Here is a 27318-nt window from a genome sequence, read left to right as displayed (position 1 = left end):
TCTTGAAACACAATTACTAAGGTAAATATTGACGCTGAGAAGCATCATTGCTCTCACGGAATAATGGGACATCCAAGTTCAAATCTTGACAGTGGTATTTTTGGCAATAAATTATTTATAGTTTTTTTAGTAAGGGGAGATTTTAAGATGCTCCTGGGCATCGATATTTAGCTTAGTAACCGTGTTTCAAGACTGACGATATTGTCGGCGCGCAAGTTATATAAGCTGAAATTTTTAAATTAATAGAAAAATTATATTTATCATTAAAATAAGATGTAGATTATATAAGCAATCTCACCTTTATTGATATATTTATTTATTAATAAGTGAGTAAATAATAATCTGCACCAAAATTAGTAAAAGAACTAACAATTGTTTTTTATTCGTTAAAAGATTAATTAATTATTCTGAAACTCTCTATATTATAGACTTTCAATATTCATAATGACTATCATTGCAGTCTAAAATACCTATATTGGATAGAATATTCCGGTAACATTTTTACAATGTTTTTGCAATAATATTAAAGTAATCTATAGATATTTTGACATATTCTAAAAAGAAAAAGATTATTATTCATACCTTTTATCCTTTTTCAGAAAAAGAATATGATGTCTACTTGTCGTCCTTTATATTATGATAATCTTAGCAAATATCCCTATGTCGACAAATCCGTATCCATTCTCGATACGGATATCAAGAATATTAAAATGAGTATGGATTTTGTTTATCAATTTGTAAAAAATAGTTATCAATGTGACACTATTAATAATTATAAAAAATCTTACATTACTGACATAATTGGACCACCTAAAATGAACTACGCTGTAAGTGTTATAATCTTTATAGTTAAGCTTTAAATTCTACAATACAGTAGAATACTTATAATAGAATATCTCATTGAAACAGGAAGAGATAGATCCTGGGTAGCAAACATAAGTCATGGTAGTCATTCTTTGGTGCATTTATCTTGCGTATGTTATTGTAAAATTTATCTCTTTTAATATAAAATAATTAATAAAAAATATTAAAAATATATTATTTATTTATATTAACTAAATGGTCCAATTTTTATAAAAAAATATTGAAAGATGATAAAGTGAATCAATTATTTATAAAAAAGGCATTCTTCGTATTTTTAACAAAATTTTGATTTTTTTAATTATTAAAATTTATTAACATTTTTTGGAACAATTGGGCCTTAATTTTGAATATTTAAAGAATCTACCTAATCTTCTCGGTCCAAAATAATTCATTTTCTCGTTATAGTAACCATTAAAAGTGGCGCTGCAGTTAACAAAATACATTGGGTGATTTTAATCCAGTGTGTACTTTTAGTATTATACAGGTAGTGTACATTTTAATGATTAATTAACCTTTTACCTAAAATACACACAAACACACACAAGAAAGCAGATTATTATATATATATTCTGCAATTATTAATTTTTTAACTATATAATTATAAAGTATTAATAGTATTAGTTACATAAAACATATTAATCCTGCTGTTAGGCAATCTCTAAATGGTGATTAGTAGTCTTTTGAACTTTTTGTTATGTTTGTGTGTGTGTGTGTGTGTGTGTGTGTGTGTGTGTGTGTGTGTGTGCGTGTGTGTGTGTGTGTGTGTGTGATTACGTTCATATTAATCAATTAGAAATAAAAATATAAAATCAGAATTATTATATTTGCTAAGCGAGAAACGAGATCAAATTATTATCATAATGACGTTACAGAGTGATGAGCAAAATATTATGTCATAACGTCATCATTGAATAATGTCAGTATAACGTCATTTAAAATCAATGGTCGCTTTTCGATCATATGGCATCATTTGGACTAACGTGACCAAAAGTTTACGTCAAAATGTCTTATATGTTTGCTACCTGGGATGTTACTTCAAGATGTACAATAATGCACCTGTATATTTACATTGTTGCACTGTAACCATATTATTCTAATTTCATGCTACAAAATAATATAATAGGTATTTCAAAAAATTTTTTTTAGATGTCTCACTCAATAACCGATGAATGTGTATTATCTTACACTACAAGCTTCGAGGTACCATTATCTACGAATAATTTTACAGAGCAGAATAGAATGAATCAAATCAGAACGACTAATCTAAACTTTATCAGTACGTAATATTTGGATTAATGTATAGGATATTACTGAGAAAGTATATTTTTGTTTAAAAAATTCTATTTTTTTTAAGCTATCGAGTATCATAAAGCGGTATATCCAATCAGAATCACTATATACGCAAAATATAAATCTGGAGACATAGTTCGTATTTGGGCTCAAGATTGTGATAATCAGTGGTTTTTATTATATGATTATTTAAGCATGGAAATCCTACAATTCACTATGTCTGAACATATTGTTACGTTCGAGGACTCTCGGATAGTATTGTCCCTGTATATGCATCAGTGTTACTTCAAAACCAAAATATTCAGACTAGAATTAAATAAATTATATACCGACAGGCACTGCACAAAGTTAGATGCTGTAATGTTTGTCGGTACATCAGAATTGATACTTCCTAGAAGTCCTGGACAAAACATGCCTGAACTATTACACAGGGTTCAAAATGACTATAAATTACCACCAATATATACATTAAACAATGTAGACAAATCGTCCCACTTAATTAAATGTTGGTGTTTTGAATGTGATCAAAGTAGAAAATTGGATACAAGACCAGCGCATGCAAACACTTCGCTAACATATCCACATCCACATGACACATGTGTTTATCATTTGGATATATACTATCTTCAAAAAAACTTACATAAATATTGTGTTATTTGCAAAAGGTTAATAAATTTCGACATCAAGTTATATTCAACCTTTTCTATTCTTTTACAAATAATAAAAATAACATTATTTCAACGTTATATTTACAGCGATGTGATAGAGAGTTTTCACAAGAATCAGCTCGGGCATAAGCAAGTATCTCAAGAATTAAATAATTATATTTACATAGATGATTATACACATTTACAATTTCTTAAACAAAGCTACAAGGGTTGCCTTTCAATTAAAGATTACTCGACTTATGAAAAATTTATGGAAGATCTTAAGCTCTTGTGGGATAAATCCAAGGAATCACGTGATATCTTTTCTCTGCTTTCTGTAAAGTATTTTATTAAGAAGCCTATTTCTTATAATATTTATTGTAATGGTATATCCTGTAAATTATTATATTTTGTGTTGTATTTTTGCAGGACGAAATAATATTGAAAATATTACATGATTTAGATATGAGATCATTATGTCGAATGAGTAGAGTAAATAAACGCTTTTATAATTTATCACGGGATTTTTCCCTTTATACAAGTTTGAACATGCGTAATATATACTTTACGTTTTGGCGCTCTAATCTTTCTAATTTATTTGATTATTTTACGCCCAGATGTGAACATTTGACATATTTGGATCTGTCATTTTGTTACTTTGATGTTTGGAAATTTATTATATTTTTGTCCACTTGTGGTACGCTGTTAAAACGTCTAATATTAAGTTCCTGTCAATCTATCGATGACTCTGCTCTACTTGAAATTTCAAAGATGTGTCAAATATTAGAAGGTATAAATATATACAACCGTTTTTAAGAATACGGGTAAATTGTATATTAATTAATACATATATATATTTTTTAGATTTGGATCTAAGTATGTGTGATTTCATAAATGATGAAGGATTTTCCTATCTTGAAAAGTTAAAGTGTCTGAAGCGTTTACATCTTGCAAAGATAAAGAACATACAAACAGAAACTCTTTGCAGAATACTGCAGAGAAATCGACAGATGCGTGACTTAAGTTTGCAATTCACAGAGAGAAGTTTAAACTTAGACCATGTTGCTGTAGTATTGAAAAATTCATGTTTAAATTTGGAAAAAATAAATTTATATGCAGCAGGTGGTAATTTGTCATCAAAAGGTATTAATGCTCTTGCTGATTGCAAGAATCTACAGGAAGTAAATTTTGGGTACATTAGCACGTACGTATATGATATTATAATTTCTTTAAAACATATATTATTACTATATCCTTGATTAAATTAGTATTATTTAACTTTTTTGTATGCATTTTTAAATAAATATATTATTCTTCTCTTTGAAGGATTGTAATCATTTTTGTTTGCAGTTTTAGAGATAGTAGAACGTACTATTCTCAGAATGATTTATTGGAACTATCGAACAGCTTCCGTAGATTGTTCTCCTCTTGCCGATGTTTGGAAAAAATCGACTTGTCTTTCTGTTATGATTATGAGAACTCTCTGAATTTGGAAATGTGCGGAAACTTAAAATACTTAAACTTGAGCAATGCAGAACTGACACATAATACGTGTTTTAAAATTTTGCAATGTAAAAAACTGGAAATAATCAATCTTCGCTATATAAGGAGTATTAATTATAGCTTAATTAACCAATGGAGAGAAAGATATCAGAATGTAATTTTTATCTATAAATAATAAATTTGCATAAATGGCATAAGCTAGTGTCTCAAGAAATAATCCCTGAATGTATTTATATGCATAATCCCTTAACCCTAAGATTCCTCTTTCAAAAAATTACGAGCTTGCCCTCCTGGGATAATGTTACCCCACGTTATATATTTTGTTAAAACTTCTACAAAGATCAACCAATTCAAAAATATTTTTTATTAAAACGCCAAACTTCAAGGAATTGGTCTATGTGTACAGAAATGTGAAAAAAAAATTTTTTTGAAATATTAACTTATAAAGAGAAGTTACACTTGAACGCAAAGTTTTATCTTAGTTGTTTATGATATGTAGGGTTATATAAGCAAGACTATAAGAGTTGTTTTTTTTATTTGAGTTACTTGTTCAGTACGTTGTGTGAATGAGAAAGATAAAAAATATATTTAAAATAAATTCTAAAGTAAGTTTTAATGACCGTTCTATGCTTTCTTCAGAATATTCGAACGATACGATCTCAAACAAGGATCGCCCTTAAAAAAGTTTTTTTGAGATCGCAAATGAGAATTAAATTTAAAATTACATTGAAAATTACATTAAAAACTCAAGTATGACCTGAGAAAAAACATTAATATAAATATAATCGTGTATATAATTTTAATGTGTATAATGTGTATATAATTGTAATTTCATTACTGTTATTATGCTAATAATTTTATACATATATGAATTAACAAATATCTTTGCCATAGATATAGCTTCATCATTCAAAGAAAGACTTATAATTTTCTTAATTTTTAATTAATAATAATATTAACATTTATACATATATTATGTATATTATTTGTTTGTTTATTATTATTTATTAATTTTATTTTTATTGGTTATGTATATTTTTTTTATATTTGCATATTTATTATTTACATTACATAATAATTTTATAAAATAAAATTGTATGTAGGTCTACTGGCTTTACGTATGTGTGTGTACATGTGAGTCTGACCTGTGGAAAATAACGCAAGTGAGTTTTTTGGGGAAAGAGGTTTCAAGATCTTAAGATTGAATGTACCGATCTTAATCGAACTAGTCGCAATCGCAGGCTCACATCAATATTATATTATATAATTGTCACTAGATTTTGATTAACATTTTAGTTTCTGAAATATTTTAATTAATATTTAAAAGTGAATTTGACAGTTAATTTCCAGATAAAGCTATTAGCGCCGCGACATTTGCGCAGTAAAGTTCGCGTCACGCGGCACGATTTTTTATGCACTTGGCGTCGCGCTGCTACCACGTCGCTTGAACTGTAGTTAATTTAATCTTAACATAACTATTACCAGAGTTAGCTTTTTGTTCATGCAGCTTTTAACAAAATTAAACATCGCTAAATTTATTTTACAAACCATTATAACTTTAACTTATTATAATTCAGTTTAACAAATATATTAGCTTATTTTTCAACCCTGTAAATTTGTATACACAAGTATTTCGCAATTATATTATAAAATATTCAATGTTCAGTTTCTAAATATTTAAAAAGGATATCTGTGTTAGCTCTTGAAAGAGTCGCGTTATTCTTTTTTCTTTCTTTAGATACGAGCGCTTTAATCTTCTTTAAAGTGGAAAATCCTGATTCCTCGAGAGTCGGGAGAAAAAGAGGAAAGAAAGGTATGGAAAGAGAAAGAAAAGGTCAATTCCCTGGTGGATACGAGCTACCGGTATTACGATAAGTATCAACTTATAAGAGATTCTTACCTGGCACGCTATTTCCGTCTTTTCCGCGGCGACCCCGTGCTGTGAGAAATGCACGCATGCCCCTGCTTTACGTCGAATACATTTCTTTTCCCAAATGACGTGCACATGTAGAGCGATCACTCTTACCGTTGTCAGCTCCATTAGGGCAAAGGGCAACGAGCGCGTTATCTATCGGGTGTTTCCATTAAGCCATGCCGTAAGTTATGTGATTCGCTATCTCACTGGGGGCTATCTGCACGGGACCGAATTCACAATCATCCATTCAGCAGGTATCGCGGAATCCGAAATGAACGGCTCGTGTCGAAAATCGAAGCTTCAAATGTACAGTACTCAATCGTGGTTTTGTTAAAATACAAAATTATAGATAATTTGATAACCGCGAAAAGATCGGTGTTTACTTTATCGGCATTTCTACCGCATTCAGGAAACAATTCAAGCGGAATCGCTGAAGTTAGATTTATACACACAATACGCTTTCAATCAATAAACGATAATTATTACAATTTACAGCTCTTATAGCAACACGCGCGGTACAGCGATCATTGTAATCGTACAAAGAATCTACCGCCACATGTAGTTGATTAATGCGAGAGGCGATAGCGCGGGCGAGAGTAGCCTTTCGTTGTGTGATGCCTCAAGTTGCATTCTCGTTTTGTTCGACACGCGCATATTCGCGTTGAAACTTACCTACGATAATGACGGGGCAATTGCGCTTCTTGAATTTCCAATCGTACAGTTAATACACGACAAGATATCTCTAAGCAATTTAATCTGTTTTCATATTACACGTGAAAATTGCACACGCTTACGATGTTGCACAGAAGTACATTAACAGCTTTGATGCTTTCTTTTGAGATACTACAAGCGATGTTAAAATGTTCATCAGTATTAAACAAATTAAAAATATTCATAAAAAAGAATTAATTATATCATTGATAAAAATTATTTCTATTCATCTATGGAATACAGTGTAATTTTTTCCATCAAATACAAAAAATAATAAAAATAGTAACTAAATTGTAATTACTTAGAGCTCTTAATTTTCTGTGTATTTATATTGGAAATATTTGGATAAATATAATAATCAAAGATTATTATATGCAATGCGAATACAATTGATTATCTAACTTTAGATAGCAGTTTATGATGCGTAAAAAAAAATGTTATGTATAAATATTACCTACATGCGGGAATTCTAGTCCTCATTGCGAAATCCAACTCTCTGATAATCAGTTATAAAATGGATAATACCTGTCTAACTGTGAGCGCGCTTTCCGTTTACAAATTGCGTATTATAAATTATAATTGCAATTTGTAATTCATAACACAAAAAATATAATACGTACTGCATCTTTAATAAACAGTATCTCACGATGAGATACGCGCAATCGCCTGCATTTTGTATATAACAAAACACAACTGTGCACTATGTTCAATATTAATGAAAAAAATTGCTTTCTTGTACATATCGTAAAATATATTTTATATTTTCCAGGTGCTGTCCAAGTTTTGTGATTTTGAACTTTTGAGCTTGACGATATACACTCTGACAAAAAAAAGATTTCACCTGTCGTCCACACCTATACGTCATAAATATTAATAAATATCAATAAAAATTTTCTACTGTTTATTATAAATATATTTTTTAAACAAAGTATTTATTTTCTTATATTTAAAAGAAATTCAGAAACCCTTACATTTTTGCTACAAAACCGAAATATATGGTCCAAAAATGGAAAAATCAAGCTGAACAAAGAATACAAGAGCTAATTTATAATTTGATATACTCTGACATTTATTATTTATCTATACTGTATTAAAATAACCGAAATAAACAAAAATAATAAACAAAATAATCTTTAAGCCTCTTACTTCGTACAGAGAAAATAATCATTTTTATATCGTTGCGCTTTTCACAACACTGGGAATTTGATTCATCTCACAATGTAGCTACGTTAATATTAGAAAACTAAAATTGTAGCACAATACTAGTATTTTTTATAATTATCTTATATGTTTAATTGTAATAAGAAATTATTATGCTATTATCCGTTTAACGTTTTCATTTCAACTCGCAAAAATATCTAGTTTAAATCAGAAATAAAGACAATCAACTTTTATTTCAATCAAGTCAATTTATTAAAATTAGTCGGCAAAGTAATTCTATTTCGCCGATTTCATAATTTAATTAATTATTATCAGATTGACCAATGACCGATGATGAAGATAATTATTATTGCAATTTAGAAAGCATTTGGAAAGCATTTGCTTGAAAATTTTTTCTAAAATCTTTAAAACATATCTTCTCAACGTTATATCGTTACCTTACTATCAGCCAAATTTTTCACAATCGTATTCTGTATTCGACCAATTTTTTCTTCAAGTTTAAAATGTTAATTCACAGAAATTCGCGAATAATTGCACTCGCAGCAAAGACAAGATACTGGACGAAACACGTTAGTTGCGTGTTGGTAGTTAAGCAGCGCGAAGCTACCAAAGGATCGCGGCGTTCCATGAAATCCGCGGACGCGTTTATCTGCGAACAGGCGGCTGATTTATTATAAGTAACGGCGATAAACGCGAATAATCGCGGTCTAATCAACCAGCAATTAACCTTGCGTTTCCAATTAACGGAGTAAGCCACGATCGTATTTCTCACCGAGACTTCTGAATAATGACGAGGCTGATTAGCGAGTAATCTCTGATTTGTACTCCAAGTTATGTTACTATCACTATCGTTTGATACACTGAGTTGATATTGATGACAGCTGACAAAAAGTTAAACAGTATTAACTCAAATAACAATTGTTTTTGAGAGATTTATAATGTAGTTCTTCATTTAAATGAAAGATTTCGATAACGCCATTGTAGCTTCTGATGGTGCGTGAGACATGTCATTTTTCTTCATGCAATCTTTCGTTTTTCATTATTACATGAGTTAAACAATTCATAATTATTCGTAATAGTAGAAAAATATAAGCTGCATATTTATGAATTCAAAGAGCATGTCTTTACGTTGTGAGTTAATAAATACGCAGCCTATAGAATTAAAAATAATATTGTCTTGTTTTGTGCTGTCGTTTTAATTTTGACGGACGTAGAAATTAAATTTAATATATATCTTTGAAAGAAAGGAAACAAATGTTGAAAATTAAGAAACAAACAATTTATGGATAAAAATGTTTTGTATACACATTTTAAATCTGAATTATTTTACGAAAAGTTGGTCTATATTGAGCAAATTGATGACGCAAATGGAACTTATGCATTAAAATAAAAAAATTCCTGTTATTAAAAAAATTATATCAGATCATGGTTGATCGAAGCATATACATGCCTCGATGGAATAACTCGCGTGGAAAAAGCTCTCGCGGAGCGAGTGAGCCGAGAAATCTCAGACGGTGTACCGAGATAGTCCATAAGTCAGCCTCAAGGCGGTGCGGATACCCGAAGATATCCGTGAGGAACGATCCGGCGCGCCTTCTTATCCACGTCCGATCTGGTCGGACATTATAGGCGCGACAAGGTGGAAAGGAGACGCTAACGCTGACCGTCGACGAAGAAGAAAGAGAGAAGGAAAGAGTCAGAGAGAGAGAGAGAAAGAAGCCAAAGACCAGGGAAGGAAACGCAGACACAGAGACGGAAGGGAGGAGAGAAAGGGTAGGTAAAAAAAAAAAGATTTTATGAAAATCGATCCCGCGCGGTGGATGTGCCCGTGGTCGCCGCCTCCTGGAACACGGGGTCCCGGTTACCCTCACGTGGGCGTTATTCGCTCCGCCTCTGAAAGTCACAGTGATCGGATCAGAGGAACCGCCTAGTCCGGTCGTTAACGGCGGTCCCGCCCCGGTTAGGTCTGTCCTCGCGCGTGTTCCTTACCCCCTCGCTTCCCCCCTCTCCCCCTCGCGCACCCATCCCTCCCTGATGGAGAACCGAGAGGGACTCCACTCGACGGCGTTGCCGTTCACCTCTCGCGCCGCGGCTTCACCTCGTCCTGCGTCACCAACGGGAGAGGTGACTGTCCAGGACAGTTTCAGAGACGCAGTCACCGGCTGCACCACGTCTTGGTAGGCAGTCCAGTGTTACCTCATATCATACAAACGACGCGAGTGCAAATGCGACAGATATCGCGGGTCCCAAAAGATCAATCAGATATATGTTTGTGACGGACCGAACTGATTTGAGATCGAATTGAATCAGACCGACTTCAAAGTTTTAAGTTTCTCGTTCTGGAAGTCATTACCACTGTCGAATTAGGAGAAGTGACGATATGTCCTGATATTGTGAGAAAGGTGTGAGTTCTGTGGTGAGCATGCTGATAGACAGTAAAGGGTTCTTTTATAATTGACGGGACATTCGAGTGAAACGACATATAGACATTCTGGAGATTACAAGAAAGATACGGATACCTAAACTGCACTACATTAATTAGAAACCATTAGCGCAATATAGTAGCTATTTGTGAACTGAATTGGATTGCCGTTTTGAAGATGAAAGCAGTTGTATAAATTTCATAAAAACTCCTCAATTTGGATCATCCGTGGTTTCGAGCGAAAAATTAGCTTGGAAATAAAAAGATTCTTGTCTTCAGTCGTACATCATATATCTTGCAAAAATAAACCTGTATAAACTCTCTCGTTTTGACCAATGTCGAAGGATGAATTTCCAACCGGACGGAGCTTTTAGTGGGTTTTTTATGTGAGTCAGAAACCCGTAGCTACGTAGAAGAACAGAAGCCTTTCCGAGAAGGAATTTTTCTGCTACTTGTAATGATCTCGGAATTTCTAGGCAGGTAGAAAATAGTAGTACAGTGTGACTCAGTGTACATAATCGCGATCTCCCTAGGAGTCTGGCGCCTTTTCTTCAGAAAACCAACAAGTCGTAAACAATTGGGGCGTAACAATTACTGGAAAGTCGAAACAATTGATAGTATCTGATGAAGTATTTCACAAATGCTTGACCTGACGGAGACCTGTAAATTAATTTTCAGGCAATACAAAATAAATTGGTATAGTTTCTTAGGGACTTCCGAGTTTAGTAAAAAATTATCTCCCTACCGAAGACACGACTGATTATTTAATTGATAAAAAAGAAGAAAAGAGTGAGAAAAGTGGAACGTTGCCATGCGCAGCTGTTAATTAGAGACAAAGTGTTGACAAGAAGACTGTATAAAATTATATGTTTCTGCCGCAAAAATTTCTCGACTGTACAAAATTTCGACAGGACGAGGATGTCAATCACTGATTAATAACACGTAAGTATTGTTTTATTCATTAAAGCCTATATATCTTTACACCGCGAGTTTTATTAAAAACAATTGTCTTGCTAATGTTGGAAATCATGGCAAAATACTTACTGTAAGTAAAACTCTATTTAAAAGACGGTGCTTTAAATGCAATCGATAATAATTAAAAACAGCATTGCATATCGCAGTCTAACTTACAGCAGCGTAAAACTAACGTGATTTAATGGACCCTGCAACTGAATTTTCACACAGGATAAAGTGTTTTTAAGCGAAAATATTTCAAAACAAAAACGTTGAGTGTAACGAATCGTGCCCAATTCTATCAAAATAATTATATTTAAAGAAATAGCTCGAAAAGTATAACATGTCTATTGTGCGAGTGTCATGCTTAACAGGATACGCATTGCATCGCAATCGTAGTACATTTATTACATGGGTATGCGGTCTTATCAACTGTTTCCGCATATTGACATTAATTAGCGATGATAACGGTAGCGATAGCTTATGTGCGGAAACGCACAATCTTCGTTTGTACGTTTGTAAATTTTTGTTAAGTGTAATATTTTCGATAGCATTGAATTGTAACTATTATAATTGTGAGGTTAACAGCAATTATCAATCAAAAAGAAGAAAATTTTGTACATTTAAATTTTTTCGCTTTTTTCTGCCTATGTATCGATTATGAATTGTATCATATCTATTATAGAATGTTCTTGTTCTTTTTTCAATATTTTCAATGAAAAAGTTCATTTATGTGAGTTAAATATATGTATATTTCTATTTTAATCGATATATGATTACAATTATTATGCAGCGCTGATAATTTTCACGATTTTAATGAGTGTCTTTGATATGCATATAGAGTATCGATAATATTATCAATTTTCAGATTTTCAGATTCAATACTGTATTGTATTGTAATATCTGTGTCGCGAATTCTATTGCGCGGTTGAAAATCGCTACTTATATATGACGAATGTTGTGGCTCACGTAATGAAACTTTGACGATATAAAGACTGATTAACAACGTATCGGCAGCATCAAACAATTGTAGCTGTAACAACCCTTGTAGCTGTAGGAACTATTCGCTATTAGTTGCCGACCAGCATCAATTAATTGTACATTATTGTTAATTATTCTGGGGAAGACAAGATAATTTTTAATTTGATTTGTAGACGCGAATAATTAATCTAAGATAAGTGCTTTTTATTTATTTCCTGATTAACAAAATACGCAATTAAAAAAAAAATTAACAACTTGCATGAGACGTTACAAACTTTTTTTCAAACATATTGCACGCGAGAATTAATTTTATTTTATTTTATTGTATAAATAAGAGATTTTTATGGATTTAAGCCCGAAGTCTGAACCAATTATAAGACGTAAATAAATTAATACTTGAAGAAATAAAACATTATTTTCGTGTTTTTACTAAAACTACGGTCTAAATTTCATCATGTTATACATAAAAGAAGTTTAAACTCTTTTAAAAATTGAAGTACAAAGTTAAATTATTTTTAAAGCATATTGAAATTTCAACTATAAACTTACTCGTAAACTTACCCGTAAACTGTGAAAAAAAGTTGTAAAGAGTTTATCATTATCAATAATCGCATTACTGCAATTTCGTAATATGTTCTAAGAAATATAATATTTTTGTAGTTCTAGGAAATAGTTTATATACAATACATTCTTCGGAGGAGCACGATTGCTGTCGATAAATCGCGAATTACTTCACGCGTCTACCGTGCTATCAGTTAACGGTTATTACAATCGAGAATATGAAACATTTTACTGCATAGCACGACATTACCGCCGCATCTGGTGTAAGCGATAGTCACGAGCAACTACAACCGTCATAGTTTGTTATCTAGTCCCCTTTTGTTATCTGAAACGAAATTGGAAACAACGCCTCCGCTTAGACACGATCTTTCCGCACTTCGATTCTTATGTCCCATAGAAATTAGAAATATAACTATAGAATAAAATGTGTATAAGTTGTAAAAAGATGTACAACGTTGATCTTATTAAATGTTAATTAAACTAAAATATAACTTACGTCATATGCAAAAAAAATTGACTGTATTACAGATATTGTAAAACAAAGATTTTTTTATTTAATTTTTTAAAATATTATTTTGTTACTTCAATTTTATTTCTTACAAAATTATGAATAACATATTAATCTAACTTTAATTAAAACTCTTATGTCATAATGTATGATTTCGATTTTTTTAACTTTATACGATTATAACTTTTAATTAAAGCATAAAGTTAATATGAAACTAATAATATAAGTGGTTTACAAATTTACAAGTAAACATGTTATAGTCTCATATTTAAATTTACGCAGCTGGTGGAATTCTAGCGGTTATAAATAACGATTTATCTATCAAGATGCCAGACATCGTTAGTGATCCAGCATCTGTTACGCGAGATGTTCTCCAGGGCCGCCATCGCGCTGTCTGAACGTCCCGTTACCTGAACAGTTTTTACCTCTTTTTTTTTAATCCACTGTTAAGGGGATGCTGGTGACATTAATTTTACCTTTCGAATTGATCTATGTGTGCGATAGTAGTAATATCAATATATCTCTACAAACGTTTATGTCGATAACGCACGTACACATGCGCACAAATTTTCAGACGAAGTTTTCTCTTATACTAAAAGCTTCTAGAATCAACTTAAAAAATACACAATTGTTTTTTTTAATGTAATTTCAATGACGCTTGTTTTACAAAGTCTAAAACTTTTATGTGCAGCAAATGTTACCATTAATTGACCGTAGAAATCGATAACAAAACAGGGAAATTATTTTTTTTCCATTTTTTGTATAAAACTATTGACTCCATCTTGCGTTAATGTCTATATTTTAATTTTGAAAAATGATTATAATTCTATAATCAACAGAAAGATTACTTTATCTGAAAAATATCGCGATTAAAACAGTATTCCCTTAATCTCCGACATAAATAATTATATTAATTATATTAAAAATAATTTCTATTTAACACAGTAATCGTTCTATGATGTCAATTGTCGAATTTCTATAAATCTTTTTGTTATGGAATTTCGATTATTTTAATCTCGATAAGTCATAGTTTGAATAAATAAATCTTTGCATCTTCTTAATTAAGAGGATTAATATAATTATAGCTCTTAATATATTCAAAAAAATTCTAAAATTAATTAACGCGCGTGAAATCAAAGAATAAGATTATCAATCATGCTTTATTACACGTTTAATTAATAACAACGTGTAAATTCTAGATAAATGTGGCTCATAAAGAAATAAATATTAACACACTAAATATCCATCATGTTAAATAAGTGGGTGCAAAAACTATTTCACTCGGTCGACGTGTGCTAGTCATCTCTATAAAAGTTACATTTCGAGATAGATAATTAGTCAGCTATTGTTGTCGGTTAACATACGCATAGACCGTATCGCGGTGCGGGAAATAGCTGTTTAGATAAAACTCGTAGTGGAAGAATGGCGGTGCCGGCATATTTTGATGTACCGCGATACGTATTCATGAAGTTATCACTGACTCCTTAACGTTGCCCTGTTTATGTGTTCTGGCGCGCTATGTTCCAATTGGATAACAATACGATCGTTTATATTTTACAGTACAACAAAATTTATTGATCTTCTAGATAAATTTACTGATACTTCTGGATAAGCACGTTGGTTTCTAATAAAGTTCAATATTGGTTTCTAGTAAAGTTTGCGCTTAATAATTTGCTTGTAAATATCTCTCGAAGTTTTTTTAAATAAACTTTTTCAATTTATATTCCCTATTCGCAAAAGACCGAATGCTGGCTGATGTAAAATAATTGGAAGAAACGCTTTATTCGACCAATTTCTACAACTCGGACCCCAGTGGCATTTGTTAAACCTGTATTCCCTTTGTTTAAATAAACTTTGAAGGAAAAAGTTTTTAAAACTCAAGATATCCGGCAAATTTTTCCGAGGCAAAAGAGTGCCCACGTGGACATACGTACAACTATCGGTCGCTCGTAAAGCAGGACCGCGTAGGCTTCTCTCACCAGGGAACAATGCCTGTCGCTACATCGGCGATACGCTCGTACACCACTCGCTTTCGGTATCGGGCTCGTCTTTTATCGCGACGCGAAGCCACGTTCGTACGCCTTAACCAGCGCTGGACAAGTGTCGTGACATGCGGGTGGAACTCCACTTTTTCACCCTTCCTACACTATGCAGTCTATCATTCGTGTCGGACGATAATAAATAAACAGATATGTCAACATTTATCAGGAACGAGGCTATTGACGTATTTGAATTGTATAAATACTACAGTTACTTTATATAGATCCATATATCATATTTTTTTCATTAAAAATTTTTTTTAATTTGAGTGCGTTAACAAAATTTTTAATCTTTTAGTTCTAACAAAATAATGATGTATAAGAACTATATATGCATGCCCTGATAAGCAAACGTTTCCGAAGTTATATGATGAAATCTTGAACTAAAATTTAGGATTTGCAATTGTATTTATAAAAACAAACATACAAATATTGATCTTTTATAAAATATCGTTAAACGTTTGCGCAATTAATTTTGAAATAATATTTTGGTAAAAAAATAACAATATAAAAAAACAAATTGTCTTTTAACGATATATTTATAAAATTAAATTTTTAAAAAATTGTTGTATTATTTAAAAAGATATTTCAACTATATCTCATGTTTAAAACATTTAGAAATATAATTATACATAATGGAATCAATTTATTATATAAAAACATACTTGTAAAAACACACAATTGTTTATAATGTAGAGATATTGTAACATAGTATATTATTCAGGAAAAATTTAGTTCAGTTTAAGTAAAGAATTAAACAGTTCTTTAAAATAATTATAAAATATTTATTGAATTTTAATCTAGATTTTAATAAATTTAATGGTCTAAATTGTAATAAATAACATTTATAATTTTATTCTGACAAAACTTAATGCAACAAATTAACTTATTACAAATTATTATAAACTTTTCATTAATTAATAATACAGTGTTTTCACAGTTGCTTATCACAGTGAATAATACGCTGAATTCTTTATCCATTGAAATGATATTACGATAGTGATCTACTACTGTCAACAATTATCGAAACTTCATTCTTGAAAGCGTCGCTGAATAAAGCTCGAAAGTTTGAATGTTAATATATCTTCACAACGTCTCGCAAATTCGCTAATTTCTGGAGTAATTTTACTATCAACACCGCAAACGTACGGACGACATGTCCGTTGTGTTGATTTAGCTTGCAAATGGCGTCATTTAAAAATTACTCAGTCGAGTTTGCTGTGTAAGACCAGAACATACTGCTATCGGCCACTTTACGATAAGTTATCGCTCTACTGGGTGCTCTTTGGCGATTACTTCACATCCGCTTGGAACAGTCGTCCCTAATCTTTTTGATGACGAGACCGGCCACCTTCCGCCTGCATTTCACTTTTATTCTAGGTAACTTCAAGCACTCGCGCGGGCGTCATGAATAACCCCCTGAAGCTTTTAGGGATAACAGTTTCTAACTAAAAGTAAATGATTTTTTTTTTTTAAAGAAAACTGATAACTGTTGGAAATAATATCCAAATAAATTTTATGGAATATACTTGTAAAGAAACATTCCCTTTCTGTTCAAGTCGATCCTTCATGACTACACTAATAGAAGAGGATACTTGATTCAAGTAAATAGTTATTTAAATAATACTAATAACATATTTTATAAAAATTAGTAATATTTATTTCAAATAAATAACATTTTCTAAATTATAAAAAATATTACTTATATTTAAAATAAATATTATTTATTTTTATAACATTTGTTATTAGTATATTCAAATAACTATTTATTTAAATCAAGTATCCTTTTCTGTCAGTGTAAAAAATCTTGGATTTTATTTAATGCTTATGCATCCTCCATGGTAACTGTCTTGACAGAAATGTACGGTGATTTGCCATTGCTCTCCAGAAGATGGATTAATTAAAAATCTACAGTACTGTCCTGGATTGATTTAAATTCGCTGCTTGATACAAAAAGTAGACGTGCAACTCTTACATTACGATCACTACTATAATACTTTTTGGATAGAGATTTTGTACTGCATTTAGCTTGCATCCAAATTAAGTAGAAATACAAATCTTGGAGTACATCAAATTCGGCACATCAAATTCGAAAAATTGAATATTTTATAAAAAATTAAAAATTTAATTTGAATAAGAAAATATAAGCCTAAAGATAAATATATATTTTTTTTATATAAGACATAAATATTTTCAATTTTTTGTTTATGCTCAACACATGGCAAAAGTCTAAATTATTATCGGATTTGGCCTACTGAACCTGAGAGGCATATTTATTCTGCATTTAGGTATGATTTTTTCACCTTCAGATAAGCTATGGTAATTATATTATATCTATGCTACACGCAGATATATAATAAAAAGTGTAAAAATAAATATTTATCTTTTAGAGATAAATGCACGCGCGCGCGTGCACACAGCTGAATAGAGAATTATATTTACGATCAAAGCTCCAGACGGAGTTTTGCCCACTTCCAAAAAAAGATCGACTCCATTACAAATTTATGTCTACCATCAAAGCTTGCTGTTTTGAACTCTGACGTGTCTCATTAAGCGAGCTGTAACTTCATTATTTTTGCGAATTCAACTTTAAAAGATTAGGAGGATGTTTTTAAAATGTATTTTTAATTTATGTAAAAAAGTCTACTATTTCAACCTGTTACATTGAAATGTTCCTTTAAATTGTTAATTTTGAAATATTAAAGTTTTCTTAATTGTCAAGTACGTCACTATTGTGTTCGTATTTGAATGCAATTGGAAAGATGACTCGGAGTTGTTACCAAACATCCATCGCTTTTCATAAATCTCTTTGAGGTAAAGCGCTCCAACATGCCGGTCTTTTTTTTTTTCACGGGAAGAAGGGAACCACTTGCGCCGATCTCTGAAGTGGCACCAGATCCTTTACACGTCCTCGAGGACGTATACATTCACAATTACTCGTCCGTATACGCGCACGCACAGGGACGCGCGTCGTGTGTAGGTGGATACAAGGCGGCACAACTATGAAAGCGATCGTTGGCTTTTTAGGCCTAATTAGTTGTCGCCCGGGGTCTCATCTCGTTCCCAACAGAAAACCTGGCTCGGAAAGAGGACGGTGTCGTGATCCGATCGCCGAGAACCCTTTCAATCTCTCTTCTGCTTCCTTCCCCTCGTTTCTCAAACCGTACGCACGTTTCGTATTCTCCGTAAAATTTCTATTTAATACGTCGATGCGTCGATGACAAAAACATATTTAATCGAAAACGTATTTTGTCGAATTTTTCATTCGTCGACATATAAGAAACAAAATATTACAACGTAAAAACGTGTTCTCTTAACGTAAAATATAAAATATTAGAGAGGACTATATGAATTAAATCGAATGAAATTACAGTGTACTCGATTCGATTTATTTTTAAATCTAAAAGGTTCAAACTCAACAAATCATCAATAATTTCGAATTGATTGTCTACTATACTTTAATCATAACCAATCTTGTATCAATTGTGTTTTCGTATCTAATTGTTGATTTCCAAAATTTTTTAATCGTTTCAAAATCTTATAAAACATTCAGAAAATTTGTGTACAAAATAGACAATAGTCTTCATAAAGTTTTAACATTTTACAAATCAGTATTGTTTTATTTTATAAAATTTAAAACAAAATTTCACATTGCTCTGTCTATTATATTTTCCTAATAAAGTGCACTAAACCATTACTTCAATAATATTATAATTTTTTTTACGATAGGTAATACTTATTTATCAATATAACACTTTGATGTTTGTCAGTTATAAATTTTTATATAGCACTTTTGTATTTATTTTCCAAAATTCCTGCGTTTAATTTTTTCGTTTGTTAAAAAAGACCTACAATGTTAATAAATTACATTTATTACATAAAAATTAATATCTATGTAATATAAAATCGAGAAAGTTTGATTCAATTTCAATTCGTATTCGACCTCACAAATGCTCGATCCGTGCGGCTCTACAAAATACGAAACGCGAAATGCATAATGGCTTTTTCCAGTTGAATTGACGTTCAGTAAAATCTTAAGCTATGAACTATTCGCTGTCATTTCGTGCAAGAGGAACAACCATAACGGCGACGCAATCGCGCAATCACGTAACCTTTAGGATAATCATACGCATCCGCACACTCGCATTTATCCCCGACAGCCGAGGCACTTGGCGTCGCCGCAAATCCATAAACCACTTAGATACTCGACAGCGAGTACTTTCAATGCTCCCTTACCCACGTGCTGCGAGCCTTAAATAAGCGCCATTGCTTTCGTGCAATCGCTACACCGGGGTCGCTTCGGCGCGGCAGAAGTGCTCGTTGCCCGCGTGTTCGTAAAACCAACGTGTTGCATTACGGCACGCCGTGCAACTTTATATACTTTATATACCTGAGGATAACGCACGAATTTAAGCGTGTCTCAAACACGAGAAAAAGACGGGGCCTATCTCTTGGTTCCTCAGAAATAAAAATAACTCTATCTCCAGTGACTAACTCGTAGCTTAAAGAAATTGAGAAAGCTCGATAACCTCTTCATTCAGATTCCTTGCTTTTTGATATTCATTTAAACTTTGCACATGGAAAAAATTTTTTATTATATAAAACTTTTCGTAGTTTTATACTATAGTTTTTAAATTAATAATAAACTGAGCTAAATTTTATTACACGGAGAGAATTTTCTTTTAAAAATTACCCTGAAAACCTAAACAACGTAAACCTTGAAGAATTTTACTATAGTTTTGACAAAATTTACTAAAATTTTAATAAAATTTGGCAAAGTTTTAGTAAATTTTGTCAGAAGTATAGTAAAATTTACAAAATTTTGACAAAAGTATAGTAAAATTCTTCGTTCTCAATTACCACGATTTTCAGGATAATTTTTAAGAGAAAATTCTTTACGTGTAAAATTATAGTAAATTTTTTCGAAATTTACGTTATTTCTTTATTAGCATAATTTTAAAGATAAATTGTAAGAGAAAACTTTCTTCGTGCATGTGCACGCTTAGAAAGAACAGTGATAATAATTAGACTGGCTACTTCTTGTCAAATCTTTTTATCAAACTAGATGGTTCCACTGACAATTACAAATTTAATTGGCGTTGAAATAATTAAATAATCTCTTAGGTGCCCCCTCCCCCCCTCAATAAATGCTATACCGCCCACGACGTCCGAGAGTCGTTCCTCGACTGATCTTCGCGCGCAAGATCCGATCCTGCGGGATCGAATCCACTTTCTGTCACATGTCGAACTGCATTCCGAGAGATTCGGCACGCTACACGCGGGAAATAAGCGCGGCCCGAAATTCACCGCCCGCCCGGCGCGCGTTCGCGTAGTTATTGCGAAGGGAATCAAAATTTAAGCGACATCCATGCGGGCAGCGGGTAAAGGATCTCAAAGCGTACTGGCCCGTCCTTAATCTTCGGGCGCGGATTTCGTGCGCGCCGGGACGGCCCCGGAGAGAAGGATATATGAAACCGTTATGAACGCGGGATACCGCGTCGCCTTCGTTCCTTTGAATTTAGGTGGGCGTGTTGAGTCAATTCGATATCATTATATAAGATCGAGAGTTCGCGAATTTCGGAGATCTTTCGGTGAAAGTGCCCGGTCTTCTCGCTCTCGCGTAGGCTGTGGAAAGTACGGCACACATAGATCACGTTAAAAAAGTTATAATCAATTAAAAGAAGATTCTATATTGACGAGTTAGATATTGAATCATAATCGTGTTCGTCAATACATGTTATCCACGACATATACATAAAGCTTCATTGTGTTTCATATTAAATCAATGTGATTAGGAGTTAATTTGGTAAATTAAATTAATGTAGATTAATCCAGTCTTAAAAAGGAGATGTTACTGATTTTATTGTTGATAGTTTTCCACAATGCCGATTGGTTTTCTCGCAGCGCTTACTTGATTGCGTTGCGAGAATAATTATCATTGCGATTGAATTTTAACTGTGAAATTGTGACAGTGTTGACTGTCATCGTGAAATTAGCAAATAATAATTTGCATAAATAATTATCTGCACAATTATCGCAATTTATTTTTAAAAAGTAAAAAATATAAAGATAAATAGCGCGCACGTGTGTGGTGTCTAGTTAATTTAAAAAATTAATGTAGATGATACGACTATCATTCGATTATCATGATGATCTTTTTTATCAAAACATTATTACCCGTTGTAATAAGCGTCATTTGTCATATGCTGATTTTTAGACGAATCGGAAAACATAAAGTATGAAACTAAAAAGAAAAGTCACTTGAGTTGTTAGGCGATGAAAAAGAATTTTTATCAGTGTCCCTCTTTATTCTATTAATAAGTATAGATGCAAAATTCACATCAAAACGTATTATGTGATATATTAATATTAAGTGATATATTCGATGATTAAACGAGATATCTTCGATCATTTATATTCGTCACTGTTAATTTTATCACGCAGTAGGCGCTCGCCCGCGTTTCGATCATTTCGTTTCAACCTCAGGCCTCGATTACGTAAAAATCCAATGTTAAACAAATTATGAAGTAAAATGTCAAAAATATCCGCAACCCAAGAGTCAAAAGTGGAACAACGAACTCGAGACCAGTTCTCGATGATGCGACTCGTAATAACATCGGCGTGCACGTGAATAAACCTACACGAGTCTGTTTTCATTGTACGTTGGAGATGAAAGCGAAGCTCCGGAATATCTCGAGAGCTTCAACGATTGTGCTCTCAATGTTCGAAATGATAGCAAATAATTAAGGTAAGCTCGTTGTTACCTGTGCATAACGAAAATGCGAGGCACTTGGTATCTCCGCATTTCTCTTTAATCGTCGGAACTCTTTTTGCCGCTCCGAAACGCTAGGACTCTTTGGAGAAAAAAAAACCGATCAGAATTCAATCGATATTAAATCTTAAAAAGACGTGGCATCTTCACAGAGGTCGGAAACTGCACCGCACCTATGCGCATAGAAACCCGTGCACATACACACGGACACACACACACACACACACACACATGAGCTTCGCCCACGTCGATCGTCCTAGATACGATCTGGGATTATATCGCCCGGTTTTCTCAAGGCCGGGAGGAAGAGGCCACGGAGCGCATTTTTTCCTCCTTTCTTTCCTCGCGGTAAGAAACAATCCGGTAGCGGAAGGAATTATCGCGCGATCAGGTCCGCGAGCGTCGCGCCCGCTCCCGAAACTCGAGAGCGGCGAGTAAAGTCGCGGAGCCCGGTGCAGAGATACGCGCGCGAGATAGGAATTCGAGCACTATGCGCTCGCATCGTGTTACGCGCCGATTCCGATGGTCGTGCATAACAACGTAGGGAGCTATCGGGTAAATTGAGGATATAACAGGGTTGTTAGCCGAGCTGATGAAGAGGACAAGAAACGGCGAATATCTTTGCAAATCTCTAGTTGCGCGTCAATTCTTATGCGCTTGATCAGCTGTTTTCTATGTAATATTTAATATTATGCATGTTAATGTTTTATATAGATGTAGTTTTATTTCTTTATTTTTATGATACGCCACATGTGTCATTTTCAGAATTAAATGTAGAAAATTTTTTGAAAAAAATTATGTCCTTAAAATATTGTAGAGTGAATAAAAGTCTCATAAGAGTGTGTTCAATTAAATAGAACTCGAATAAAAACTTTTAATTAATAATATGTAACTTTGATTTATTTTTTCAAATTGAGAAACATTATAATATGAAATTTTGAAACGCTCAAAAAATTTTTTCTTTTTACTTGAATCATTTTTCCTTTCTCTTTCTCTCTTTCTATTATAACCTGTTTAATTTAAATAAAATTTTGGAAATAGTATTCATGTTATAAAAAAATTTTTATTTCGTTGCTTAACATTAACAAAGTTACATCTTTACATGTCTAATTATAACTGACAGTATATCTTTTCTTTCCGTCTTTTTATTTCAATGACAGTTGATTCTTGATTGACCATGAGGAAGAGTTTTTACGTTTTTGACATCTGCTTTTACATCTTTAGAAAATAATGTAAACTGCGACTACAGACAATTTTGCGTTTCTATATTTTGCAATAACTATTTCATTATTTCTTTCGCTACAAATATATAAACGGAACTTATTGCCAACTTGGCTCTTGTGCCAACCAATCTGGTCTCCCTTACATTAATTTTTCTAACTATTCCCTTGTATTTATAGTGTTTTGCTTCTTTTTACATTTTGTATAAAAAATGTTAACACAGCATTAAGACTATAATTAAAATAATACAAAGAGATACGGTGAAACAGACAGTAAATTCTCACGCGACGAATATATATAGAATTATATATTGAAAATGAGATTGATCCACTGGTTCACTTTCGAACACACGGACTCCATTTGTTGGGCACCGCGTTCGTGCTCACCGGAGATCATAAAATGACCATTAATAATTTTATGAATCGATAAGAATCGCGATGACTCTCTGCAATAATAATGTTGCTACGCTGTCCGGCCGGCGCGATCGATAAGATCAATAACGATCGTCTCGCACGTTTAAGATCGCGCACGCTTACACGAGCGATATAGCCAGCATAATTTGTTGCACGAATAAACTTCGCGCTATTTGAATTTAGATCGATTAGACGCGCCTTTATCGACCGAAGCCAATCGCAAAAGTTTGCGAACACTTAAAAATACCGCGATGTTGTAACTCAAACAAAATGATAGAAGCTGGCGATAATAACATAAATGGATTAATATTAGATTATATAGATTAGATATTATATAATATTAGATTAATAATAACAATTAAGCAAACGGTGTGTTGCAAAGTGACGAATGCCTTTATCTTAATGAAACGACCGATTCCGAAGGGGCAGTAATTGCACTAAAATTCGGAGGCTGACGTGTTAAAACTGGCACCGCGATAATTCGGACTCGCTATTTAACAAACAGAGCAAAAACAATGAAAGAGATCGAGCTGCGGACTGTCGACGGGAGGATTAAGCGCACACCTGCACTCGGGAGAACTGGCCGATCCTCTTCCGTTTCTTACTATCCGAAGTAGTCCGTAGTCGCGTCCCTCTAGATCTCTCTCTCTCTTTCTCCCGCTCCCCTCGACTCCGAAGTCGGGGCCCACGACGTCTCATTAGCCGACGATGTAATTTTCAGGGAGCTGTCCGTTAATCCTCTCTTCTCCTTTTTTCACGCGGCCGTCCCCTCGGCCTCTCGCTCGCGCGCGTCTGCCGCGCCTGCCCCTTCGTCTTCATCCGGGCTGTTCCCTTTGATCCGGTCCGAGCGACGCTTTCCGGGATCTTGTCCGCTGTCCCCGACATCCGACGTCGCCGCCTTGGAGGCGCGCTCGAAAGCGCCGACAAACTGGTTTCGCCCTGTACGTACCGTATTAGCGACATAAAATTTCGTGAGAGGCTCGGAATCGAGTGGATCAGTCAATGAGCAATCAAAAAAAAAAAAAAGAGAAGAAGAAAAAACTCATGAAGTAATGCGAAGCCTACTGTCGTTGTTTCTACAAATGTTCGAATCTCGTTCGTGAATGCTCTGCACTTCTATTCCAGGCTGGATTACTGATTATCTCGGTAAAAAGATGTGAAAAGATTTTTATCTTTGTCAAGGGTAAGCATTTGCTTTTTAAACCAGAAATTAAAGATTCGGGGAAAAAGATCGATGTTCATTGATTCACAGCTCGAGGACAAACGCTCGAACGCACTCGGGAGCACAAGCTTGAGCATGGCAGTTAAAAAGTCACCGCGGCAGAAAGTTTTCAGTGTATAATATACATATAAGTCTCTCCCGACTACGCGGGCAAAACGTAATACCCACGTAGAAAAATCGACATGTGCGGTCACGCTCGTTCTCGCGAGAGCTGGTTTCCGAACGACGACGACGACCATCATCGACGACGACGACGACGACGAGGACGACGGCGGAGCCTTCTCTCTCGCCCTCTCGCCTCGTTTCTTTTCTTTTTTCTCTTCGTTCTTCCTCGCGCCTTGCCCGGATAAATTGAAACGAGCTCGGAGCCGCAGTGGCATTAATTTAACGCGCCTTCGCCTGGGCAATGACCGGCGGACGCGTTCCTCTAAACGCTTCTCAAAGCTCTCTCTCGGGGGAGCCGCACCCATCTCCTCCTCCGAAGCCGCCGCAGCTCTATACGCTCCGGTGACACCCGGTATGCCTATAAGGACAAGCTTGTTTCTCCTCGGTAAGTGATTATACGTAACCTGCGAGACACGTGAGTTGTAGTTACACGCGCGTGTACGCTCGTAACGACGAGAGTTACGAGCAGAACGGAACGGCGCGAGAGAGCTCATCCGCCGCGCCGTGCCGTCGAGGCACTCCGATATTTACCGAAAATCGTCACCGTCGCCGGTTTTGCCGCCCGAGCGCTTCCCTAATGACATCGGTTTCGCGCGCGGACTGCAGAGAGATATTCCCGCTGCATTAATTAGAAATTGTACGTTTTTATCGATCGATACCGGGACACGCGATCCCGAACTCCATTATACGGGAATGCTACTGTGTGTGCGTGTGTGTGCGTGTGAATTTTTACCCAAGTCTCAATTTAAGTTTAACACAGTTCTTGTTATTGAAATTTTGGTAGCTTAAAATATTTTTTTTACTGCAAAACAGTGTTCAATTATTTTAACACCTCTCAACCTAAAAAAAAGACGTAAAAAGGTGCAAAAAATGCTTAATATGTAGGTGAGTTTTCACCCAAAATAGTGCTAATATAAATAAAATAGGAATAGCATTTTATGGCCAGGTACATTATTTTAATACAAAATGTCCACGTAAATAACTTGCTCATCTCATACTCTTGTCATTTAACATCATAAATTGAGTACAAAGTGCAAATGGCTGAAGTGAGTATGTGCAAATCAAATGTAAATAATATTCGACGTAATTAAAAATCTTTTCCTCTTCTCTATGGTTTTATAGACTTATATATTTTATAGATTGTAAAGACTAATAATTATTGCAGTTTTAAAGCTGTACAATGGACTGGTTCCTACAAGTAAAGATTATGCCCGCGTAATAATTTTCCGTCGCTCGTCCTACAGCAATATATATATATATATATATATACAAGTGGCGTTTTAATATTTATCCGGGATACACGTCATAATGAGTACTAATCGCACATCTCCCTGGAATATAAACATACGATAATATATGTTACTTTTTCTCATAATTACGAGCGTTTACTTGAAGCAAGAAACCTCCAGGACATATTTATATTTGTCTGCTTCCCGTGTTTCTCTCGTTCTCTCTACATTAGTTACGTACCTATGATCGTTATTTAAGGATACTCGTCTAAACGATCCCGCAAACGATCTCTCGCGTTATAACTGTCGACGTACCTGCCAACTGTCCACTAGCAACGTAGGAAAATGTTTTACTCTTCTGCCTTTGGATGTAACAGGCGTATATCATTTCTGGAAGTGTCAATTATATGGGTACATAATTTTACGTTACATTTTGGTTTCATTTCTGAAGAACAACATCTGATTTGACGTTTTGGTTCTTGCATCCGTATGTCCTATTTAATATTTTTCTTTTAATAATTTCTATTTATTTTCATTCGTGTCGTACTAATTTATTGTCATACATTAGACTACATTATATAGTGATACTTATAGTATCACTATATAATAATAATTATAGATATTTATTGTTTAATATATATAAGCTATTTATTTGAAATTTCAAACTGTAATAAGTTTAAATGACATGAGCTTTAATCTTTTCAATTTAAGATTTAACTAAGGATATTTTAACCCAGTTA

The 27318-nt window shown here is 33.6% G+C and overlaps 1 protein-coding gene across 3 annotated transcripts in view; it reads left to right on the top strand.

Annotated features, from left to right (window-relative positions):
* Positions 1 to 3219: 3219 nt before the first annotated feature.
* Positions 3220 to 27318, top strand: part of LOC105829439 (GATA-binding factor A) — an 80917-nt gene continuing 56818 nt past the window's right edge. Inside the window, exons 1-2 of one of the 3 annotated variants that reach the window (XM_036288193.1) lie at positions 3220 to 4005; positions 4152 to 11455. The gene's annotated coding sequence lies outside the window, so the exon portion shown is untranslated. Of the gene's footprint in view, positions 11456 to 27318 lie in introns of all 3 variants that reach the window. The other 2 variants (XM_036288192.1, XM_036288195.1) reach the window with 2 other exon arrangements.

The sequence above is a fragment of the Monomorium pharaonis genome, chromosome 6 (genome assembly GCF_013373865.1).
Source record: "Monomorium pharaonis isolate MP-MQ-018 chromosome 6, ASM1337386v2, whole genome shotgun sequence".
NCBI classification, from domain to species: domain Eukaryota; kingdom Metazoa; phylum Arthropoda; class Insecta; order Hymenoptera; family Formicidae; genus Monomorium; species Monomorium pharaonis.
The sequence above is the reverse complement of the archived record's forward strand: the minus strand, read 5'-3'. Positions and strand labels throughout refer to the sequence as shown.